This window comes from Mesocricetus auratus, unplaced genomic scaffold (genome assembly GCF_017639785.1).
Source record: "Mesocricetus auratus isolate SY011 unplaced genomic scaffold, BCM_Maur_2.0 Super-Scaffold_100042, whole genome shotgun sequence".
Taxonomy (NCBI): Eukaryota; Metazoa; Chordata; class Mammalia; order Rodentia; family Cricetidae; genus Mesocricetus; species Mesocricetus auratus.
Window position 1 is genome coordinate 799,695 of NW_024429219.1, and position 18,972 is coordinate 818,666.

The 18,972-nt window shown below is 47.5% G+C and overlaps 1 protein-coding gene across 5 annotated transcripts in view; it reads right to left on the reverse strand.

The window, feature by feature from the left end:
* Gnb1 (G protein subunit beta 1) overlaps positions 1 to 13,920 on the reverse strand; it is a 59,851-nt gene extending 45,931 nt beyond the window's left edge. For 4 of the 5 annotated variants that reach the window (XM_040735056.1, XM_040735055.1, XM_040735052.1 and 1 more), the window contains exon 1: positions 13,788 to 13,920. The gene's annotated coding sequence lies outside the window, so the exon portion shown is untranslated. The remainder of the gene's footprint in view (positions 1 to 13,787) is intronic. The other variant, XM_040735054.1, reaches the window with a different exon arrangement.
* Between the last annotated feature and the right edge of the window lie 5,052 nt (positions 13,921 to 18,972).

An 18,972-nucleotide genomic window follows, 5' to 3' on the forward strand; every position in this document is an offset into this window, starting at 1 on the left:
CCTGGAACTTGCTCTGTATACCAGGCTGGTCTGGAACTCACAGAGATCCTCCTATCTCTGCTTCCCAAGTGCTGGGATTAAAGGCATGCACCATCAATGCCCAGTTTAAGCATGTAATTCTTGTAACGCTGTTCTACCATATGTCCTAAGGTTCAAATTTTTTTTAAATAAGTAGAAGGTAAAAAAATTAAAAAAAGCAAAAAGAAAGTTTTGTTTTGGTTTTGGTTTTTCAAGACAGGGTTTCTCTGTATTGTTTTGGAGGCTGTCCTGGAACTCCCTCTGTAGACCAGGCTGGCCTTGAAGCCACAGAGATCCGACTGCCCCTGCCTCCCGAATGCTGGGATTAAAGGCAAGCACCAGCAACGCCCAGCCAAGGTTTTTTTTTTTTTTTTAATAAGACCATCAAGATGGCTCAGTAGTTAAGGGTGCTTGCTGCCAATACCAACAACTGGAATTCAATTCCTAGTACCTACATGATAGAAGGAAAGGACTGACTCCTGAAAGCTGTCCTCTGACCTCCCACACTTCTACACCCACACCCACACACTATTAACAACTTTTCATATTTTTCAGCATAGAGAACAGAACCTAGATCTCTTCCTCTTGAGCTAGGGGTATAGCTCGATGGCAGAGTGCTTGCTTCCCACAAACCCTGGGTTTGACATTTGCCCCCAACAGAACCTCAACTCCAGATAATAGGGAATACCAGAGGTATATGAGATGTGGTCCACTAAAACTAGCCAAAAATCAAGATGCTTTTTTAAAAAAGACTTATTTATTGATTATGTATACATGTTCTGCCTGCATGTATCCCTACAGGCCAGAAGAGGGCACCAGATCTCATTACAGATGGTTGTGAGCCACCATGTGGTTGCTGGGAATTGAACTCAGGACCTCTGGAAGAGCAGCCAGTGCTCTTAACCTCTGAGCCATCTCTCCAGCCCAATCAAGATGCTTTTTTTTGGGGGGGGGGTTTCGAGACAGGGTTTCTCTGTGGCTTTGGAGGCTGTCCTGGAACTAGCTCTTATAGACCAGGCTGGTCTCGAACTCACAAAGATCTGCCTGCCTCTGCCTCCCGAGTGCTGGGATTAAAGGCGTGCGCCACCAATGCCCGGCTTCAAGATGCTTTTGAGGGCACTCAGTTTAGGAACCATTTAAGTTAAAAACATATCAAATTGAACTGAACCAACAAAATCCCAATTCTGAATACAAACTGGTCTTATTATTTTATGTGTATGGGTGTTTCTGCCTGCACGTATGCCTATGTACTATTACATATATATCTGGTCCCTTTGGAGGCCCAGAAGAGGGCATTGGGTCCCCTGGGACTGGAGTTACAGATGGTTGTAAGCCGCCTTGTGCTGGGAATCAAACCCAGGTCCTCTGCAAGTGCTCTTCACCAGAGTCGTCTTTCAGAGACCCAACTCCTTTTTTCTTCTCTTTCCCTCTTCCCTTTCCCCCACCTCCAGTCTCACATCGTAGGATACTATGTCCAGCTTACAAACTACTTCAACTTAAAGTAGACATTTACTAAATTTGACAAGTGTTCCAAGGTTTAAACAATGTCAACAGCAGTTCCTAACTTTAAGTTGCAAAGGCTGCTAATCTAATTTGTGAACACAACTTAATTTTCCAAGTTCATACTTCAGTATAGCCCTGGCTGTCCTGGAACTCAATCTGTAGACCAGGCTGGCCTCAGACTCTGCTTCCCAAGTGCTGGGATTAAATGACTGTGCCACCACCACCACTCAGCCCAAATTCATACTTTTACAGTACCCAAAATGGCAATTACTGACCACATAAGGCAAAAACAAAACAAATAAATCTTCATTATAAATTAGATTAAGGAGTCTATGTGGGCTTGATGGCACATACCTTTAGTTCCAGCCCTCTGGAAGCAGTTTGGGGCCAGCCTGGTCTACACTGTAAATTTCAGGACAGCCAGGACTACAGAAAGACCCCATCTCCAGAAAAAAGAAAGGGAAAAACAAAACAAACCACCTAGTTTTCAGTCATACTAGATACATTTCAAATCATCAACAGCTCACTTCCTCTATTACTGAATTTTTTTAGACTGTTTCAAATTCACTATTTAGACCGAGTCTGCCTCTGCTTCCTGAGTGCTGGTATTAACGGTGTGCACCACCACATCTAGCTACAAGTTCTAATGCGCAGGATATAAAACACAAAGAGGGAAAGAGGACTGCAGTGTCCAACACTGAACAGATCCTGAATTCCATCCCCAGAACGCAGAACATAAATTAAAAACTCAAGAAGGGGTGAGTCAAAGGATGAAGCACTAGGTACCTTGAGTCGAGCAGTAGCTGCCAAAACTCATGTCTACCTGCAACCATGACCTTATTTGGAAAGAGGTCTTTTTCAGGTATAATCAGGCAAACTAAAATGAGATCACACAATTGGAGTGGGCCTTAACCAAATGACTATGTCCTTCTAAGGAAAGCAGTTGCAAAGAGTTTAGAAAGCCCTATGAAAATAGGGAGAAAATTGAAGCAATGCAGCTACAAGTTATTACACTACACAGCTGACAACCACAAGAGCAGAGAAGAGAGCTTCTCAATGGCAACAGGACTCTCCCCTGGCACCTGCAGGAGGCCCATACCCCTGCCTGCACCCTGATTTCAGACATCTATCCTCCAGAACTGAGAGTAAGTTTGTGCTTGTTACAGTAGAAGCCAAAGCCCCACCCCACATAGTGTCCCTTGAAAGCTGACATTTCATTTACTCTACCTCACTGACTGATTTATTTTCATTTTGAAACAGTCTATCTATAGTCCTAGCCATCCTGGAACTTGCTATGTAGACCAAGCTGACCTTGAACTCAGCAATCCCCCTATCTCTGCCTCCCCAGTACAGAGATTAAAGGCAGGATTCATCAGGCCTGGTGCTCCACTTCATTTAATCCTCACCATGCCTATGAGAATGCAGAGAACAAAGATGTTCAACCAGATGGACAAGTGAACTATGAGGAAAAGAAAACACGGGGCTGGAGAGATGGCTCAGAGATTAAGAGCACTGACTGCTCTTCCAGAGGTCCTGAGTTCAATTCCCAGCAACCACATGGTGGCTCACAACCATCCGTAATGAGATCTGGTGCCCTCTCCTGGCGTGCAGGCAGGATGCTGTATTCATAATAAATAAATAAAATCTTTAAAAAAAATTTTAAAAAACACACCTGGGTAGGAGTAGTGGCACAAATCTTCTAATCCCAATATTGGGGGAACAGGTTGGTAGACTTTCTTTTAGTTCAAGGCCAGCTAGGGCTACATAGTAGGGCCCTGTCTCAAAAAAAGGAAGGAAGGGAGCTCTCCCATCTCTCCCCTACATAGCCAGCCATGAAGCACAGCAAACACCTAACCTCACACTCACTTTTAGGCCCTCAGGGATCTCTACTGCCACAAACTCCCCCTCTTCACCACAAGTGTCACTTTTGACCATTCCTTGCAATCTCAGAATAGTTCCACGGACGGTGCTCTTTCCACCTCTGTGTTCTGTGAGCTACTATTCCTCTATTCTTCATTTGGTGTTGTCCTTCTATTTTCCCTGTGTCTACTCTCAGGACAGACCTCACAGAAACTCTGGGTTTTCCTCTCCCTGGAAAAACGAAGTACTGCATGTACATGAGACAAGACATTAAGACAGGATGCCTGCCTGACTGCAAGCAAATTTGCAGTTTGCACTCCCTTTCCATTTTTTCTTTTTTGGTTTGGTTGTTGCTTGTTTTAAAGATTTATTTACTTTTTATGTATACAGTGCTCTGAATATATGCCTCCAGGCCAGAAGAGGGCACCAGATCTCATTATAGATGGTCATGAGCCACCATGTGGTTGCTGGGAATTAAACTCAGGAGGGACCTCTAGAAGAACAGTCAGTGCTCTTAACCACTGAGCCATCTCTCCAGCCCCTACTCAAGACAGGGTAGCTTTGTGTGGCTTTGTGTAGCTTTGTAGCCTGTCCTGGAACTCTCTCTGTAGATCAGGTTGGTCTTAAACTCAGAGATCTGCCCGCCTCTGCCTCTAGTGCTGGGATTAACAGTGTGTGCCGACACCACCGCCCAGCTCTCCCTGAACATTTTAAATCATTCAGGATCCCAGGGACTTTGGCAGATTAACTGGTATTTATTATATTCAGAAATTAAGATTAAACATTTTAAATTTCATTAATTTAAATTTTGGGGGAGTACCCAGCACTTGGGAGGCAGAGTCGGGTGGATCTCTGTGAGTTCGAGGCCAGCCTGGTCTACAAGAGCTAGTTCCAGGACAGCCTCCAAAGCCACAGAGAAACCCTGTCTCGAAAAAAAAAAAAAAAAAAAATGGGGGGAGTGAGGAGCTCCTGAAGTCAGAGGGCAACTTGCATGAGTCAGTTCTCTTAATCTACCATGTAAATCCTAGGGATTAAACTCAAGTCATCAGGCCTGATAATAAATAAGTACCTTTATTCACTATGCCATCCTTGTGGTTCAAGACTGCAAAGTTTTAAATGTTAAATCAGAAGCTAGGGAGACAGTTCACTGGATAAAGTGAATGCTAAGTAACCATGAGTAACCGAGTTTGAATCTCCAGAACCCACATTAAAAGCAAGACTTGCCAGGTGGTAGAGGTGCACACCTTTAATCCCAGCCCTGGGGAGGCAGAGGCAGGAGGATCTCAGTGAGTTTGAGGCAACAGAGCAAGTTCCAGGCCAGCCAAGGCTGTTACACAGCGTAATCCTGTCTCAAAAAACCCAAAAAAAAAAAAAAAAAAAAAAAAGCAAAATTTGTTAGCCTGTGCCAATAATCCCAGTACTTAGAGTGAAGTGGGGCTGGGGAGAGGGGGTGCAGCGCAGCTCCCACAGGCCTTCTGACTTCAACTTTCAGTCAAAACTCATCTCACAAGTTGAGGAAGGTCTGGAGAAATGGCTGGGTGATTAGGAGCACATATCACTCTTCTAGAGGACCCTAGTTGAGTTCCTAGAACCCACAGTGGGCAGCCCCCAACTGCCTATAACTCCAGCTTCAAGGCATCTTCTAACCTGAGGGTACCCACATAATTAAATAAAAGTATAAAGTTCCGTTAAAAAAACATATACCACTAAAGAGAGCATTAGACATCAAGTCAACTCTGGTCTCTACACATATGTAAGAGCACCCCCAAATATTTACAATACACACTGTAAAGCCCACTCCCCTAGCAAATATATGTGTATTAAATCAGTTGGAAAACATCTCTTGTGTAACAGTCCTGGCTGTCCTCCAACTCATTGATCCACCTGCCTCTGCCTCTGAGTGTTGGGATTAAAGGCCTGAAAAAATATCTTTTTTTTTTTTTTTTTAGGGAAAAAACTTAACTCTAACTCCAGGAGACCCAATACCCTTCCAATGGAACCCACATATTGGTCCAGACCTTTAATCTTAGACTTAGGAGGCAGAGGCAGAGGCAGGAGGATCTTCATCAGAGCCAGTTCCAGAATCACCAGGGCTATACAGAGAAACCTTGTCTCAAGAAACAAACAAACAAATAAATAAATCAAAAAATTCTAAAAAGGAAAAAACATCCCATCACAAGTTGCTGGAAAAAGATTTTTACTATTTTGTTAAATAAATGAATATTCTTTAAGACCAAACCAAATCTCAAAATAGACAGGCAGATCTTTGGTTCATTGACTGCAGGGGTGGAATGGAGTCCAGGGCTCCTACAGGGAGGCAGACACTGCACAGACCTATACTGTCAGCTCAAATGGTCAATTTCTCCTTCTTTTCAGGTTATTAATGTGTGCGTGTGCACATATCAGAGAACGGCTTTATTGGCTTGATCTCACCTTCCACTTGTGGCTGTTTTGCTCTGTCTTCAAAAATGTGCCATAGCATGTGTGTACAGGCTAGAGGGTAACTTTGTGAAGTCATTTCTCTCCATCCACCTCCACCCTGAAGACAGAACTCCAGTTATCAGCCTTGTATAGTAAGTATCTCCACCTGCTAAGACATTCATGAACTCCAACCTTGTTTTTTTTTAAGGCAGGGTATCTCTTATTTGAGCCACATTATGTCCCCAAGTAGTCAGTTTTTTAAAGAGCAGTTCTAATGAGGGATCTGAAACCGACAATTTTTCAAGTAGTTACATCAAATCATTTTACTCCAGTGTATGCTCTGAATGGATCTGTGAGTTTACACCATCATCTCATTTGGGAAATCAAAATTCACTGATAGGAGGTATTTCAAATGTAGACAATGGTTTGTTCTATAATCAACAAAAACCACTTCACTAGCACTATCTTCTAATCACATAAGCAACGTACAATATCCTCAGACTAAGAATGTGTACCTTATTGGTAGAATACCTGCTACCATACATGAGGCCTGGGGTTTCAGTCCCGTAAAACGCACACACCCCACCCGCCCCTTTAAATACTGGATAGTGTCTGTCATGATAGCAGGAACAAAAGTCCCTATTTTGTGTTTGAAAACTTCTATTTTATTTCCTGTATATGGATGTCTTGCCTGCATGTGTATCTGTGTACCATACGTGTGCCCTCAGAGACCAAAAGATGCCCAGAACTGGAGTTACAGATGAGTGAGAGCTTCCATGTGAGTGCTGACAATCAAACCAGGTTCTCTAGCAGAGAAGCCACTGCTCTTAACCACTGAGCAATCTCTCTGAGATTTTCTATTTTATTACCTCTATTCTATTACTGTATCATGTTTTTTTTTGGGGGGGGGTGTTCAAGACAAGTTTCTTTGTAGCTTTGGAGCCTGTCCTGGAACTCAATCTGTAGACCAGGCTGACCTCAAACTCACAGAGTTCCACCTGAGTGCTGCTGAGATTTAAGATGTGTACCATTACTGCTGGGCACAGCTACAGTTCTTTAACTCAACTGCACAATGCCTACCTATGTACTTCCCATTATGTCACAGGACAGTAAAGAGATAGATGGGCAGTCAAGAGCTACAGAATAACTGAACCAATTTTTGACAGCTCATCAATTGCATTGGGTTTTTGGTTGGTTGGTTGTTTTTGAGACAGGGTTTCTCTGTGTAGCTTTGGAGCCTGTCTTAGAACTCACTTTGCAGACCAGGCTGGATTCGAACTCACAGAGATCGGCCTGCCTATCTCCCAAGGACAGCCTGGAGCCAGGTGTTGGTGGTACATACCTTTAATCCCAGCACTCAGTAGGCAGAGGAAGGTGGATCTCTGCCAGTTCAAGGCCAGCTTGGCTACAGGGTGTGCTCCAGGACAGTCAAGGCTACACAGAGTAACCCTGTCTCTAGAAGAAAAAAAAAAAGAAAAAAAAGAAAAAAAGAATGTGCTACCATGCCTAGCTAATAAAAAGCCAGCCTGGAACATATAGCAAGTCTTTGTTTAAAAAAAAAAAACTAGAAAATAATAAATGGAAAGGATTAATGATTCTTTGTTTTTTGAGACAGGGTTTCTCTGTGTAGCTTTGGAGTCTGCCCTAGAACTAGCTCTTGTAGATCAGGCTGATCTCAAACTCAGAGATCCACCTGCCTCTGTCTCCCAAGTGTTGGGATTAAAGGTGTGAACCACCACCGTCAGGCTGACTAATGGTTTTTTGTTTTTTTGTTTTTTGTTTTTTTAAAGCCCTGGCTGGCCTGGATCTCACTATGCAGACAGGCTTGTCTCAAACTCACAGAGATCTGTCTGCTTCTGCCTCCTGAGTCTCAGATTAAAGACCTATGCTACCAAGTCCAGTGATTACCCTGAATGCTGTGAAAATGACTAGTTTATACCACAGCCTTGATTTGTGTTAAGTAGTTAGCAGTTCTACCTGCCACCAGTGCAAATCCAACACAGCAATAAGTCAAATAAAACATTCATATGATTACAAGTAACTTTAACCTAAGAAACCCTTAAAAAGGTTTCAAGAACTGCTAAGAGTTTATGGATTACACTTTAAGATTTGAAGGCCAGGGTAACCTCTGATCCCAAGGCTCCAATCACCATCAAAATGCTAATAACTCCCAAAGGCCTCCATCTCTTCTAGAGCCTCAGTCATATAAAAACAAGTCACTGATTCAACAAGTACTTATTGTGAACCTTTGCAGAGGATAGTGATGCTTCAGTAAAGCTGAGTGTCTTTCTTCCTGAAGCTGAGGACTAGTGGGAAGCTCAGCATCACACTATGAAACCCGAGGTTCAGGAATGCCTTATGAAAAGAGGAGGCTCCTAGATGTAAAGAATGAACTCTGCAAACACACTTGGGAGGGTCTTCACAGAGTAAGAGAATGGAGTAGCACCATCCCAGCATGCACAAACCAAAACCATGATGTGCCTTTCTAGGCACCCTGCACAGAACCTGGACTAGTACCCCACCCCCCCACAAAGCCCCAGGGCTCCTTCTGGATCACCAGTTTTACCCATCATCTCCATCTTGTACCAGTTGAAACCACAGCCAGTCTGCTCCCTCCCTGCTCTGAGAATGCTCCATGCTTAAGTGTGCTCCCCATCTAGCCAACCTTCTTAAATCCTCCAAAGGCCTGTTGAAGCCCTCACATTTTTCTCCAAGACTTTGATCTTTCTTTATCTACTTCTCCCTGGGGGAACTTCCAGTCACAGATAAGTAATTACTGAGTGTTTATGTGCTAGACTCTGCTCCAGTGCTGAAGACAAGGTGGATAATGGAGTCCAGCTACTGTTTGTTTCATGAAAAATACACATCTCCTTTCCTCATACCTCAAACTTATTTCAGACTCCACTAAGTTCTAGAACTGGTTGGGTATCCCTGAGAACCAATGACCTCCATTGTTCCTGCTTGTCAGGCTCCCACACTTTGTCCTCAGGACCCAGAAAAGGTGCTGAGCAAGCATTTTAAATATTAAATATGCCAGGCATGCTGGTGCACACCTTTAATCCAAACACTCAGGAGGCAGAGGCAAGTGATCTCTGATCTGAGTTTGAGGTCTGCCTGGTCTACAGAGTGAGTCTCAGGACTACACTGAGAAATGTGTCAAAGAAGACAAATCACTAAATACTGTTATTGTTATTAAGTCTTTAAAAAGGAAAAGGCAACTATGCTCTATAAAAGAGAAAGTTTTCCTGTCACTGTAAGCCAGCAGTAACATCAGGGGATTGGCAGGGCTCTCTAAAGCCAGTACTGCACAAGGGGGTTAAAGAGCTGTCAGCAGTCCTCTTATCCAATGACCAACTCCAACGTCTACAGAGTCTGCCATTTCTGAAATGAGTTATGCAACAAAATTCAAACTTTTAATTTCTTACTGCAAAATAGTTAATATGTCCTCTCTTCATATATACAGATACAATGTCATAGGACCATTTTCTCATCACTATTAAACATTTTAGTTTGTAAACATTGTTTTAATTAAAATCTGTTCTTTTCTCTTGTTCAATGACCACTAAACCAACCATTTAACTGAACTTCTACTTTAAAATTTCTGTAAATATTCTTAACAACAAACACATCTCTGGAGAGACTATAATAACCCCAGCACTTGGAAAACATGAAGGATGAGGAGTCCCTTGTGTAGCTCAAGACTAGCCTGAGCAACTTAGTGAGCCCTGTCTTTAAAAACAAAACAATCGCCAGGCAGTGGTGGTGCACGCCTTTAGTCCCAGCACTGGGGAGGCAGAAGCAGGTGGATCTCTGTGAGTTCGAGACCAGCCTGGTCTACCGAGCGAGTTCCAGGGCAGCCTCCAAAACAATACAAAGAAACCCTGCCTCGAAAAAACAAAACAAAACAAAAAAAGCACCCAATTGCAAACCTGCGATTATTCAAAGGTCTCATGCAGCCCAGTCTGGCCTCACTCAGAGTAGCTAATGACCTTGAACTCCTACCTCCCAGTGCTGAGATTACAGGTACAAGCCATCAACTCCTAAAATCAGAATTTAAATCAAGTTTAAGAATTAAGAAGATGCCAGGCATAGTGGTACATGTCTGAGTTTCAGCACTTGGGAGCCTGAGGCAGGTAGATCCCTATGAGTTCAAGACCATCCTGGTCTACATAGTAAGTTCCGGTACAGCCAGGGCTATGTAGAAAAACAAGTCTCAAAATACGAAAAAGAAAAGAAAATGAGCTGGAGAGCTGGCTATCAAGGGTACTTGTTGCTCTTGCAGAGGATTTGGGTTTTATTCCCAGTTCCCACATGATGTCTCTCACAACCATCTGCAACAACTCAGCCTTCTGGTCTCTACAGGAACCAAACACTAACACTAACACACACACACACACACACACACACACACACACACACACAGGCAAAACATTCATACACATAAAATATTAAGATAATTAAAATAAAAAACTTAAGATCCTAAAAATTCTGTCCCCTGTCTTATGAGACTTACATAGTTTAAAAATAACATGGCATAAAGATGGGCAAGATAGTTCATGCCTGAATCCTAGCACTTGGGGGGCTGAGGAAGGTTCACCAGGGAGGGGTTAGAGGCCAGCCTGGACTACAAAGTGAATACCAGAACAGCATGGATTATAGAGTAAAATGGTCTTTAAAAAACTAAAGGGAGGTGGGGAAAGGCACACCATATGGTTAAGCAGAGATGATAAAACTGAGAATATCTATTACCAATCCACTAATGCTAAAGCCAAAACCCACATAAAGAATTTAATCCAATTTAGTGACTGGCATGAGCCAAATCTCTTGTGCAGAGAAAAACAATCCAATGAACAAACTAACTTCAGATACTACACTTCTAAAACAAAATTACTGTGGCTCACTAAAGGTGAGCACTAGCCACATAGCCAATTGATGGCAGATGAGTCAAAAGAGCCCTGGCAGCTCAAGGACTTTCTCAAGGCTACATTTAGATTTGCTAGCTTTTCCAATAATACTAACATAATAAATTTTCCTAAATTATACTTAGTGCACTTGTGTGCGTGAGTGAGTGAAGGATGACTTGCAGGAGTGCATTCGCCCCTTCACCCATGCTGCCCTCCCCATCTAACCCCTCAGGCTTGGCATTGAGTATCTGAACCCCAGCCCAGTTTTGTGTGGTTTTCTGAGACAGGATTTCTCTGTGTAGCTTTGGAGCCTGTCCTGGAACTCACTCAAACTCACAAAGATCCGCCTGTCTCTGCCTCCCGAGTGTTGGGACTTGACGTGTGCACTAGCATCACCCGGCTAGCCCAGTATTTTTTAACCAAGTGAAACTAACAAAGAAAGCATCAATATGTCAAGCTTCTTTTGAGAGTTTCTCCAGTAGTCAGTATAAATTCACCTGGACAAACTCTGAAATCAGCCTCATTACTAGATTTGAATACTCTTAAAAAAAAGGGAGAGACAAAAATATTATGCAGACTTTGGGGAAAGGGAGTGTTTAGACAAGCCTAATCAGTAAGTAGCCCAGGCTACTCCAACTTGCACTGATCTTGCCTCAGCATCCAGAGTGATGGGATTAGAGGACATCCTACCACATCTGGTTTATTCTGCAACCTTCTAAATCTAAGTAAATTTACCTGGTCCTCTATGTCCCCAAATCAGACATAACTAAGGTTATCAAACAAAGAGAAGCCTTTTTAAAAAAGTGTGCTTGAGGGGCACTCGGCACTACTCTGATGAAATAACCATAACTTTGATGTCAGCTCAGGTGCTATGTAAGAAGTGTTTGTGTCTGTGGATAAATTCATGGCAGATGAAATGCAATCCTAACACAGGGCATCTGTAGGCCCAGGAGCCAGGCACCAGGTATGAGCACGCAGCCTCAGATAACCTCCTTTTGACTTTCCAGACTCCCGGCTTCTAAGAAGGATTGCACCCTGTAGCAGTGAAATAAAATGCCGGCAGGACCCCACGCCTACAGCCTAGCCTACCCACGGAAAGGAACGCTGTCCTACCACGCTGCACTACATTCCTGTACAGCTCTGTCAGAAAAGTCAAATCAAGCCAGAGCCTAATTCTGTGGTCTAGAGGCTCAAAGCCTGTGTTCACACTTCCACCCCTGACCAAACACCCAGTGTTAAGACAGGAGAAAGGGAATTTCTCCTTCATTTTCTTTTTGCAGTATGAAGTACCTTCCAGAAGAATCTAGAAGAGATTTTCAGTATGAGAACTAAAAACATTGTTGTATTCAAATAAAGACCGATTAAAAAAATAACTATTTAGAAACCGATTAATGCCGGGCGGTGGTGGCGACCGCCTTTAATCCCAGCACTCGGGAGGCAGGTGCAGGCGGATCTCTGTGAGTTCGAGGCTGGGCTGGACCGACAGCCTCCAAAACAATACAGAGAAACCCTGTCTCGTAAAAACCAAAAAAAAAAAAAAAAAAAAAAAAAAAGAAAGAAACCGATTAATGCTTTCTCTGAAAACCATATTCAGTCTCCACGGGGAAGTGGAACTTTTCACAAGATTAACTGTGCCATTTATTTGCTGATCATGAAAGATCATCTACATTTTTCCTTGGTTAATAGTCAATCTCACCGGCTACTTAACCACACGAAAATGTTTGACTGCTGCTATCAGATCGAAGCATAACAAAATAACTATTAATACCAAACACTACGAGTTACCTGAAATTTACGCACAAGCCCCATTAATATACTTCATTATAAATTCCACTAATTCTCCTCTCAAAATAAAAATTATGACACAACCTCTGTAAAGACTAACTGGGCACATACAGGGATGCCACTGGAGATGCTAAACATGACGTTTAACCCCCCCCAAAAAACTGTTCAAATGTATCAAAAGGTCAAAAGCCAAGCTACAGTTCCCCAGGGGAAACCGAGGCTGTGGAGACACGGAAAGGCTAGGCCACCCGGTGAGGACTCTGGGCAGGACGTTCCCTCCCCGCACAGCGGCGTCCAGGCGAACCTAGGACCCCGGCCGCGGCCGCCAGGGCCGGCCTTTGTTTTCAGTCCCGGCGGCGTCGGCTGGCGCGGTCCTAGCTGACAAAGGCGGGCATCGCCATCTTGTCGAGGCGGCCGGACGCGGCGCCCATTCATTCGCGAGGCGCGCGGGGCCGGGAACCAGGGGAGTCGGGAAGCGCGGTAGGGAGCGGGGCCCGCACCCAGCAGGGGTGATTGCTGTAGTCCCGGAGACCCGCCCCGCGGCCGCTCCCCGCGCGGCCCTGCCGGGTCCCACACCCCGCAGGAAGGCGCGGTCGGGAGGGCAGAGCTCGGCTTTTGTTCCCGCGGGGACCCGACCTCGAGAAGGAGCGCCTGCGGCGCGCCCTTCATCCCGGCCCAGGCCGTCCCGCCCCAGGTTCGAATCCACGACCCGGACCCAGCCCAGCATCCCGCACCCTTTTTTTGAACTCAGGACCACCGCTGCAATCCGGCACCACGGCCTAGGCCACTCCACCACAGCCTCGATTCCGGGACCACGGCTCTGGGAACCGAATCCCAGACACTCGGCCCCCGCCTTGAACCCAAGACCCGGACTCAGTCCCGCATCCGGGATCCATACTGAACCTAGGACCCCGGCCCAGGACCCCAGCCTCGGCCTTGCACCCACGACCCCTGCCCCAGTCGCCGTCTCGGATCCAGCCTTAAACCCGGGACACCGGCCACGGTCCCACATCACGGATGCGGCCTTGAGCCGGAGACCCCAGCCCCGGTTGCATCCCGGCCTAGGCGGCTCCGCCCCAATCAATGCGGGACCCAGGCCCCGCCACCCACCCAGCCCACCCAGACATTGCTGTCCCCGCCGGCCCCACCCTGGAGGGCTGGATGACTCGGGCGACCGATGAACCCCCCCCCCTCCCCTGGACGGGAAGAAGAGCCGCAGGGCCCGGTCTAGTCTGGCCCGGCTCGGCTCGGCTCGGCCCGGCCCAGCGCAACTCACAGACCCGGGGCCACGCTCACCTCGCCCTCGCCCAGTCTGGCGCCCACGCCGCCGCCTGGTCGGCCCGGTCGTCGCGCTCGCGGCCTGCGGGCAGGAGCCGGCGAGGCTGGTCGGGTCCGCGCGGCGGCTGTTCCAGTCCCAGCCCCGCTGCCCTCGCCGCCCGCGCCCGCCACCGCCGCCGCCGCCGCCGCCGTCGCCGTCCGCCCCTCAGACGCCTCCAGCCATCAGGATGGGCGCGGCGGCCCCTGCCTGCAGCCTCGGGAAACCCCACGTCGCGTCACCGCGCACCGGCGGCGTGCGCGTGCCTCGCTTTCCGCCCCGCCTTCCTCGCCTCTGCGCGTGCGCGAGCGGCTTAAAGGCACTGGGACATTCCCCCCCCCCCCCCCACCGAGGGTCTTCGAGGGGGGGCGACCTGCAGATTGATCACTCTCGGTGGTCTCGGGCCTTAGATTGCTGGTGTCGGCTCCAATGCCACGTGCCCCAAATCAGAGGGCGGTGTGTTCTGCCTGTGTGTCCAGCCCGGGAGGGCCGGAGGGCGTAGGTGAGCGGCCTAAGCGGGGAGGGGGTGGGGACGGGGTGGGATCCTAGCCCGGGCAAGAGTAGCCAGGTGGGACAGCAGGGTCCTCAAGAGTAACCCCCAGAGTCTGTAAGACGTGCCGTTCAGTCTGCCTTGCCTTTTATTCCAGCCGCCTTGGGCTAACACGACTCCTGCCACACTGACTTCTCTCCCGTTCTGTCCTTTCCAAAACAAGCCTCAGTACCACTCTTGCCTTTGTTTGTTAAACAAGGGCCACACCTCAGCAGTAGAAGTGCGGAATCAGGTGCTGGGGATTGCTAGGAAAGTGCCATTGCTTCTAGCTGGGTGAGCAGACAGCCTGAGGGGGAAACACTTAACGTACGTACATGGAAACACATACATGTGCAAACAAACAGGCATGTGGACATCGGCGTGTGTTTCTCCTGAGCACACTGAGTGCACTGATCTCCCCAAAATGCTGCAGGGTTCGTTTATATTTTCTTCCGTCCATGTGAGTGACTCTCTTGCTTTGAGAGGATGGAGTCTGGTTCCAGTTACCTCCAATTAACCATTGTTGCTATCGAGGCCCACTCCGTGGCCTCTTATCCCTGGGCCTCTATGCCCTTCACTCCATCTGAGCAAGACCTGACTTAACTGTCATTTGTGTTTCTCTTACTTGAAGCCGTTGACAGCTCCTTAGAGTCCAGGGTCATCTTGTGCTTCGCCCCTCCCCCGCCCCAGTCCCTTATGACTCCATCTTCCCAGAGGGGTCTATTTCATAACTTTGTGAAGGCCAGGCCTTTGCTGCTGTCACTTCTACACAGATGTTCCCAAGCCCCTACTGGCCCAGTCCTAAAAGAACATCCATTGCCAGCTTCGATTCTCAAAAGTAGCCAAGCTTGTCTCACTATTTCATTGTGACTCCTGTGAAGACTTCCTCACCCACTGCAAATACCCCACCCCAAAACCCACAGGCGATCCTGGGGAATATTTATGGTCTGGGGAAAAAAAGTATCTAAATGGCATTCTGAGTTCCAAGTGAAAGGGTCAAGACCCAGCAACCAAAGCTATACCAGGGAGGAAATCGAAAGGGACAAGGTCTCTCTGCTAGTCACTGCTGATCCAAAAAAAAAAAAAAAAAATGTTGAAGCTAAAGGAACACGAACAGCTGGGTAGCCAGGAGACATCTGGGCCACAGGCTCCCGCAGGTTCCGCAGAAAGGGTTGGGGCATGGAGTACAGTCCAGAAACAGAAGAAAATTAGAGAGTATTGGCAGATAGTCTCAAGTTCCATGGAAGTCATCAAACTCCCGAAGGCAAGGAAGAAGAGGTATAGAAGGGAAATGGACAGAAGCAAGTAACCCAAAGTTTGTAAGGCCAGTTATCTCTACAGAGTCCTCCATGTTGTTGTGAGCCCCTCAGCCACTTCTGAGTCTTCTAAGTGAAGATGGGGGTGTGTGGGGGGGAACAGACTGAGCTTTCCAGGGGCTAGCTCTGGGCCCCCCCCCCCCCCCCGTTCCATAAACTGATTCCTCCCCGCTCCCGGTTATTGCCAGCCCATGGGCAAGGTCCCTTGTGAGGCACACTGAGCCTAATGTGGTTGATATGGTTGAACCGTTGGTGTAGAGACTGGCTATGCCTTCCAGAGACTAGAATTTGGGATCCTATTGCTTCAGCTCCCTTGGGCTTTGAGATTTAGCCTCCATGTGATCTTCGAGTGTTCAGGGTGGGGCAGAGCCTTCCCTGGAACTTGCCCCACAACACTGGCTGAAGTCATCATTTATGTGTTTATGGACAGGGTGTGAGGGGCAAAGTTGAGGGGAAGGAAGGAAGGAAGGAAGAGGGGAGGGGCTGGCCCCTGATTCTCAGATGCCTAGCTGAAGCTTCAGGCTGACACCTGGCCTCATCCCCCTCTGATATGCCCTCTCCCAGGCAGCAGGGACCTCTGGCCCTGGACCTTGGACATTCTCCAGCTAACAGCCAGTGCCCTGCCCTGAAGATGATAAGAAGCTTAGCTTTCCATTTTGTACCCCCAGAGGGTCTGAAGCCTCCTTTGCCACCCATCTGCTTCAACCCAGGCCCCTTGTGGTTTTTGTTTTTTTTTTTTTTTTGCTCCCACACTGCTGCTACCCAGCCCTCTCCACAGCTAGTCAAAATTTTGAGAGATCCCTGCTTACAGCCCAGAGCCCAGGCCTCTCCTGATTTTCCAGGCACACTCCCTTCTCAGGAAACGGCTGAGAAATCAGCTGGCAAGTCCATAGCCACACCCAGTCAGATGTGACCAACCCAGGGCTCCATCAGCAGTGGCTGCAGAGCCGAGCAGGGCTCCAGGGTGGAAACGCCGCGCTGCCCGGGGGCTGGCTCAGTGCCCAGCCTTCTCTAAAAACCTAGGGAACATGGATGTATAATTCAAATGCCCCTCCCCCATCTGCTCTTTAGCAGGAAATGGCCTAACAGGAAAGTAGGTCTTCTTAAATCTGAATTATTCAAACAATCTAGGCATGTGACTGGGGCCCAGAGCAAGGCAGTGCCCTGGTGCCTTGCTTTTAGCCAGCCTTTAAAAAGGCTTGAAAACAGCAAAGGGACATTTCTAGATTTCCAGATCTGGTAAAAAGGGAAAGAGGGATAGTGACCAGGAACAGTCCCTTTGTCACGGTCTGGATTCAGGCCCCCCCAGGGGGCATCTGTCTCTCCTGCTGAACGCTGTCTAGTTTTTCCACCACACAGCTATTCCATTATCACTTCCAGTAAGTGAGACTGCAGCCTGCCCCTGCCTCCACACACCAGAGCACTAAGAGGAAGGAAAGAGGGGAGGGACACGTGATGGTGCCCAGGGACTCGGAATGTAGGTGACAAGGAAGAAAAGTGCTAATTAGTTCCTATGGGCTTCCAGGCACAGGGTTTGGAGAAAGAACGGGGCCATGGCTCTTGAGGAGACCCTCATACCTCCTTCACCCCATAAGCCTATTTATCAGTGCCCGTCTCTGCTGCGGCAACCTGGACATGCATGACCCATGCAACTCACAGTCCTGACCTCCAGTGGTACATCTATCCCCAAGGAGGTGACATGGAGGGAGCAGAGTGGGTGGCCTTTGTAGATTGACCAGCATGCTTGCAGGACCATTGGTCCCTTCCCAATCTCACAGGGGAGTTGGTTCTGTGACCATTTGTCTCACCATGCTTCTAACTCTGATCTTTCTGATCACAAACCGGACATCCTGTAGGCAGGGCACCGACATCAGATGGAAATGGAAGGGATGTCAAAAAGTGTCCAGTGATGCCAAGTGACAATGGTGGCGCACGCCTTTAATCCTGGCACTTGGGAGGCAAAGGCAGGCAGATCTCTGTGAGTTCAAGGCCAGCCTGGTCTACAAAGCCAGGGCTGTTACACAGAAAAACCCTATCTGGAAAAACGTTAAAAAAAGGGGGGGGGGCTGGAGAGATGGCTCAGAGGTTAAGAGCACTGACTGCTCTTCCAGAGGTCATGAGTTCAATTCCCAGCAACCACATGGTGGCTCACAACCATCTGTAATGAGATCTGGTGCCCTCTTCTGATGTGTACATGGAGGCAGGGTGTTGTATTAGTAATAAATAAATAAATTTAAAAAAAAAAGGACCCGGTGAGCTGGGTGATGATAATTTCATCCCTCAGGAGTTTAAGTCTTGTTTGAAGCCGGCCCGCCCGGGCTTCATAGAGAGACACTGTCTCAAAAGTAAGTGCTGACCCAGCACTCGGGAGGCAGAGGCAGGCGGATTTCTGTGAGTTCGAGGCCAGCCTGGTCTACAGAGTGAGTTCCAGGACAGCCTCCAAAACAATACAGAGAAACCCTGTCTCGAAAAACCAACAACAACAACAACAAAAAAAGTAAGTGCTGACAAGATGGCTCACTGGGTAAAGGTGCTTACCACACAAGCCTGATACCCTGAGTTCAATCCTTGGGACCCACGTAAAGGTGGGAGGAAAAAAACTCTATGAAGGCGTGCTCTGACTTCCACACGTGTGCTGCGGCATGTGCTTGCCCTCCTCCAATAATAAAATAGAAGTTGCGGGTCTGGGGTGGAAGCTAACGGCTAGTGAGCCTGTGTCTCCTCCACTTGAGTTGAGTCGGAAACCTGGGGAGAAGACAGATGGTTCCTCGTTGCCCATGACATGTGTGTGCCCTGTTCAGACCTTCAATAAAAGCCTGGTGTGGCCCTCCTGGGAAGAAACAACAGTTGTTCTCCCTGAGATGTGTGAAGGGTACATCACCCTGAGCTGCCATGTGTGAACCCTCTTGGCCTATGCCATGGCTCAGGGGCCATAGAGAAACCTAAACGAGGGGTGCTCTCCGGTGCCATCTTCAAGCAAACATAATCCTCTCTAATGCAAGAGGCATCTAGGCAGCTGTGAGCAGAAAGAACAAGGAGCCCAAACAAACAGGTTGAAACAGTCAGAGTCAAGCCGACAAGCATACAAGCTTAAACCATCTTGTATGAAAAGAGGCAACCGACAGACATCTGTGCTTTGGGCATAAGAGGATCCAGGTGTTCTGTGAGGCTATTGGGGCACCCCACTGCCTACCCCCATGCCTTTGTTCCTCTGTATGGTGTCTCCCTCTGTCTGGTAAGGCAGTCGCTACTATGAACTCTTCCTTCTGGTCACACCAGCTTATCACCACAGTGTTCTTTTTTTTTTTTTTGGTTTTTCGA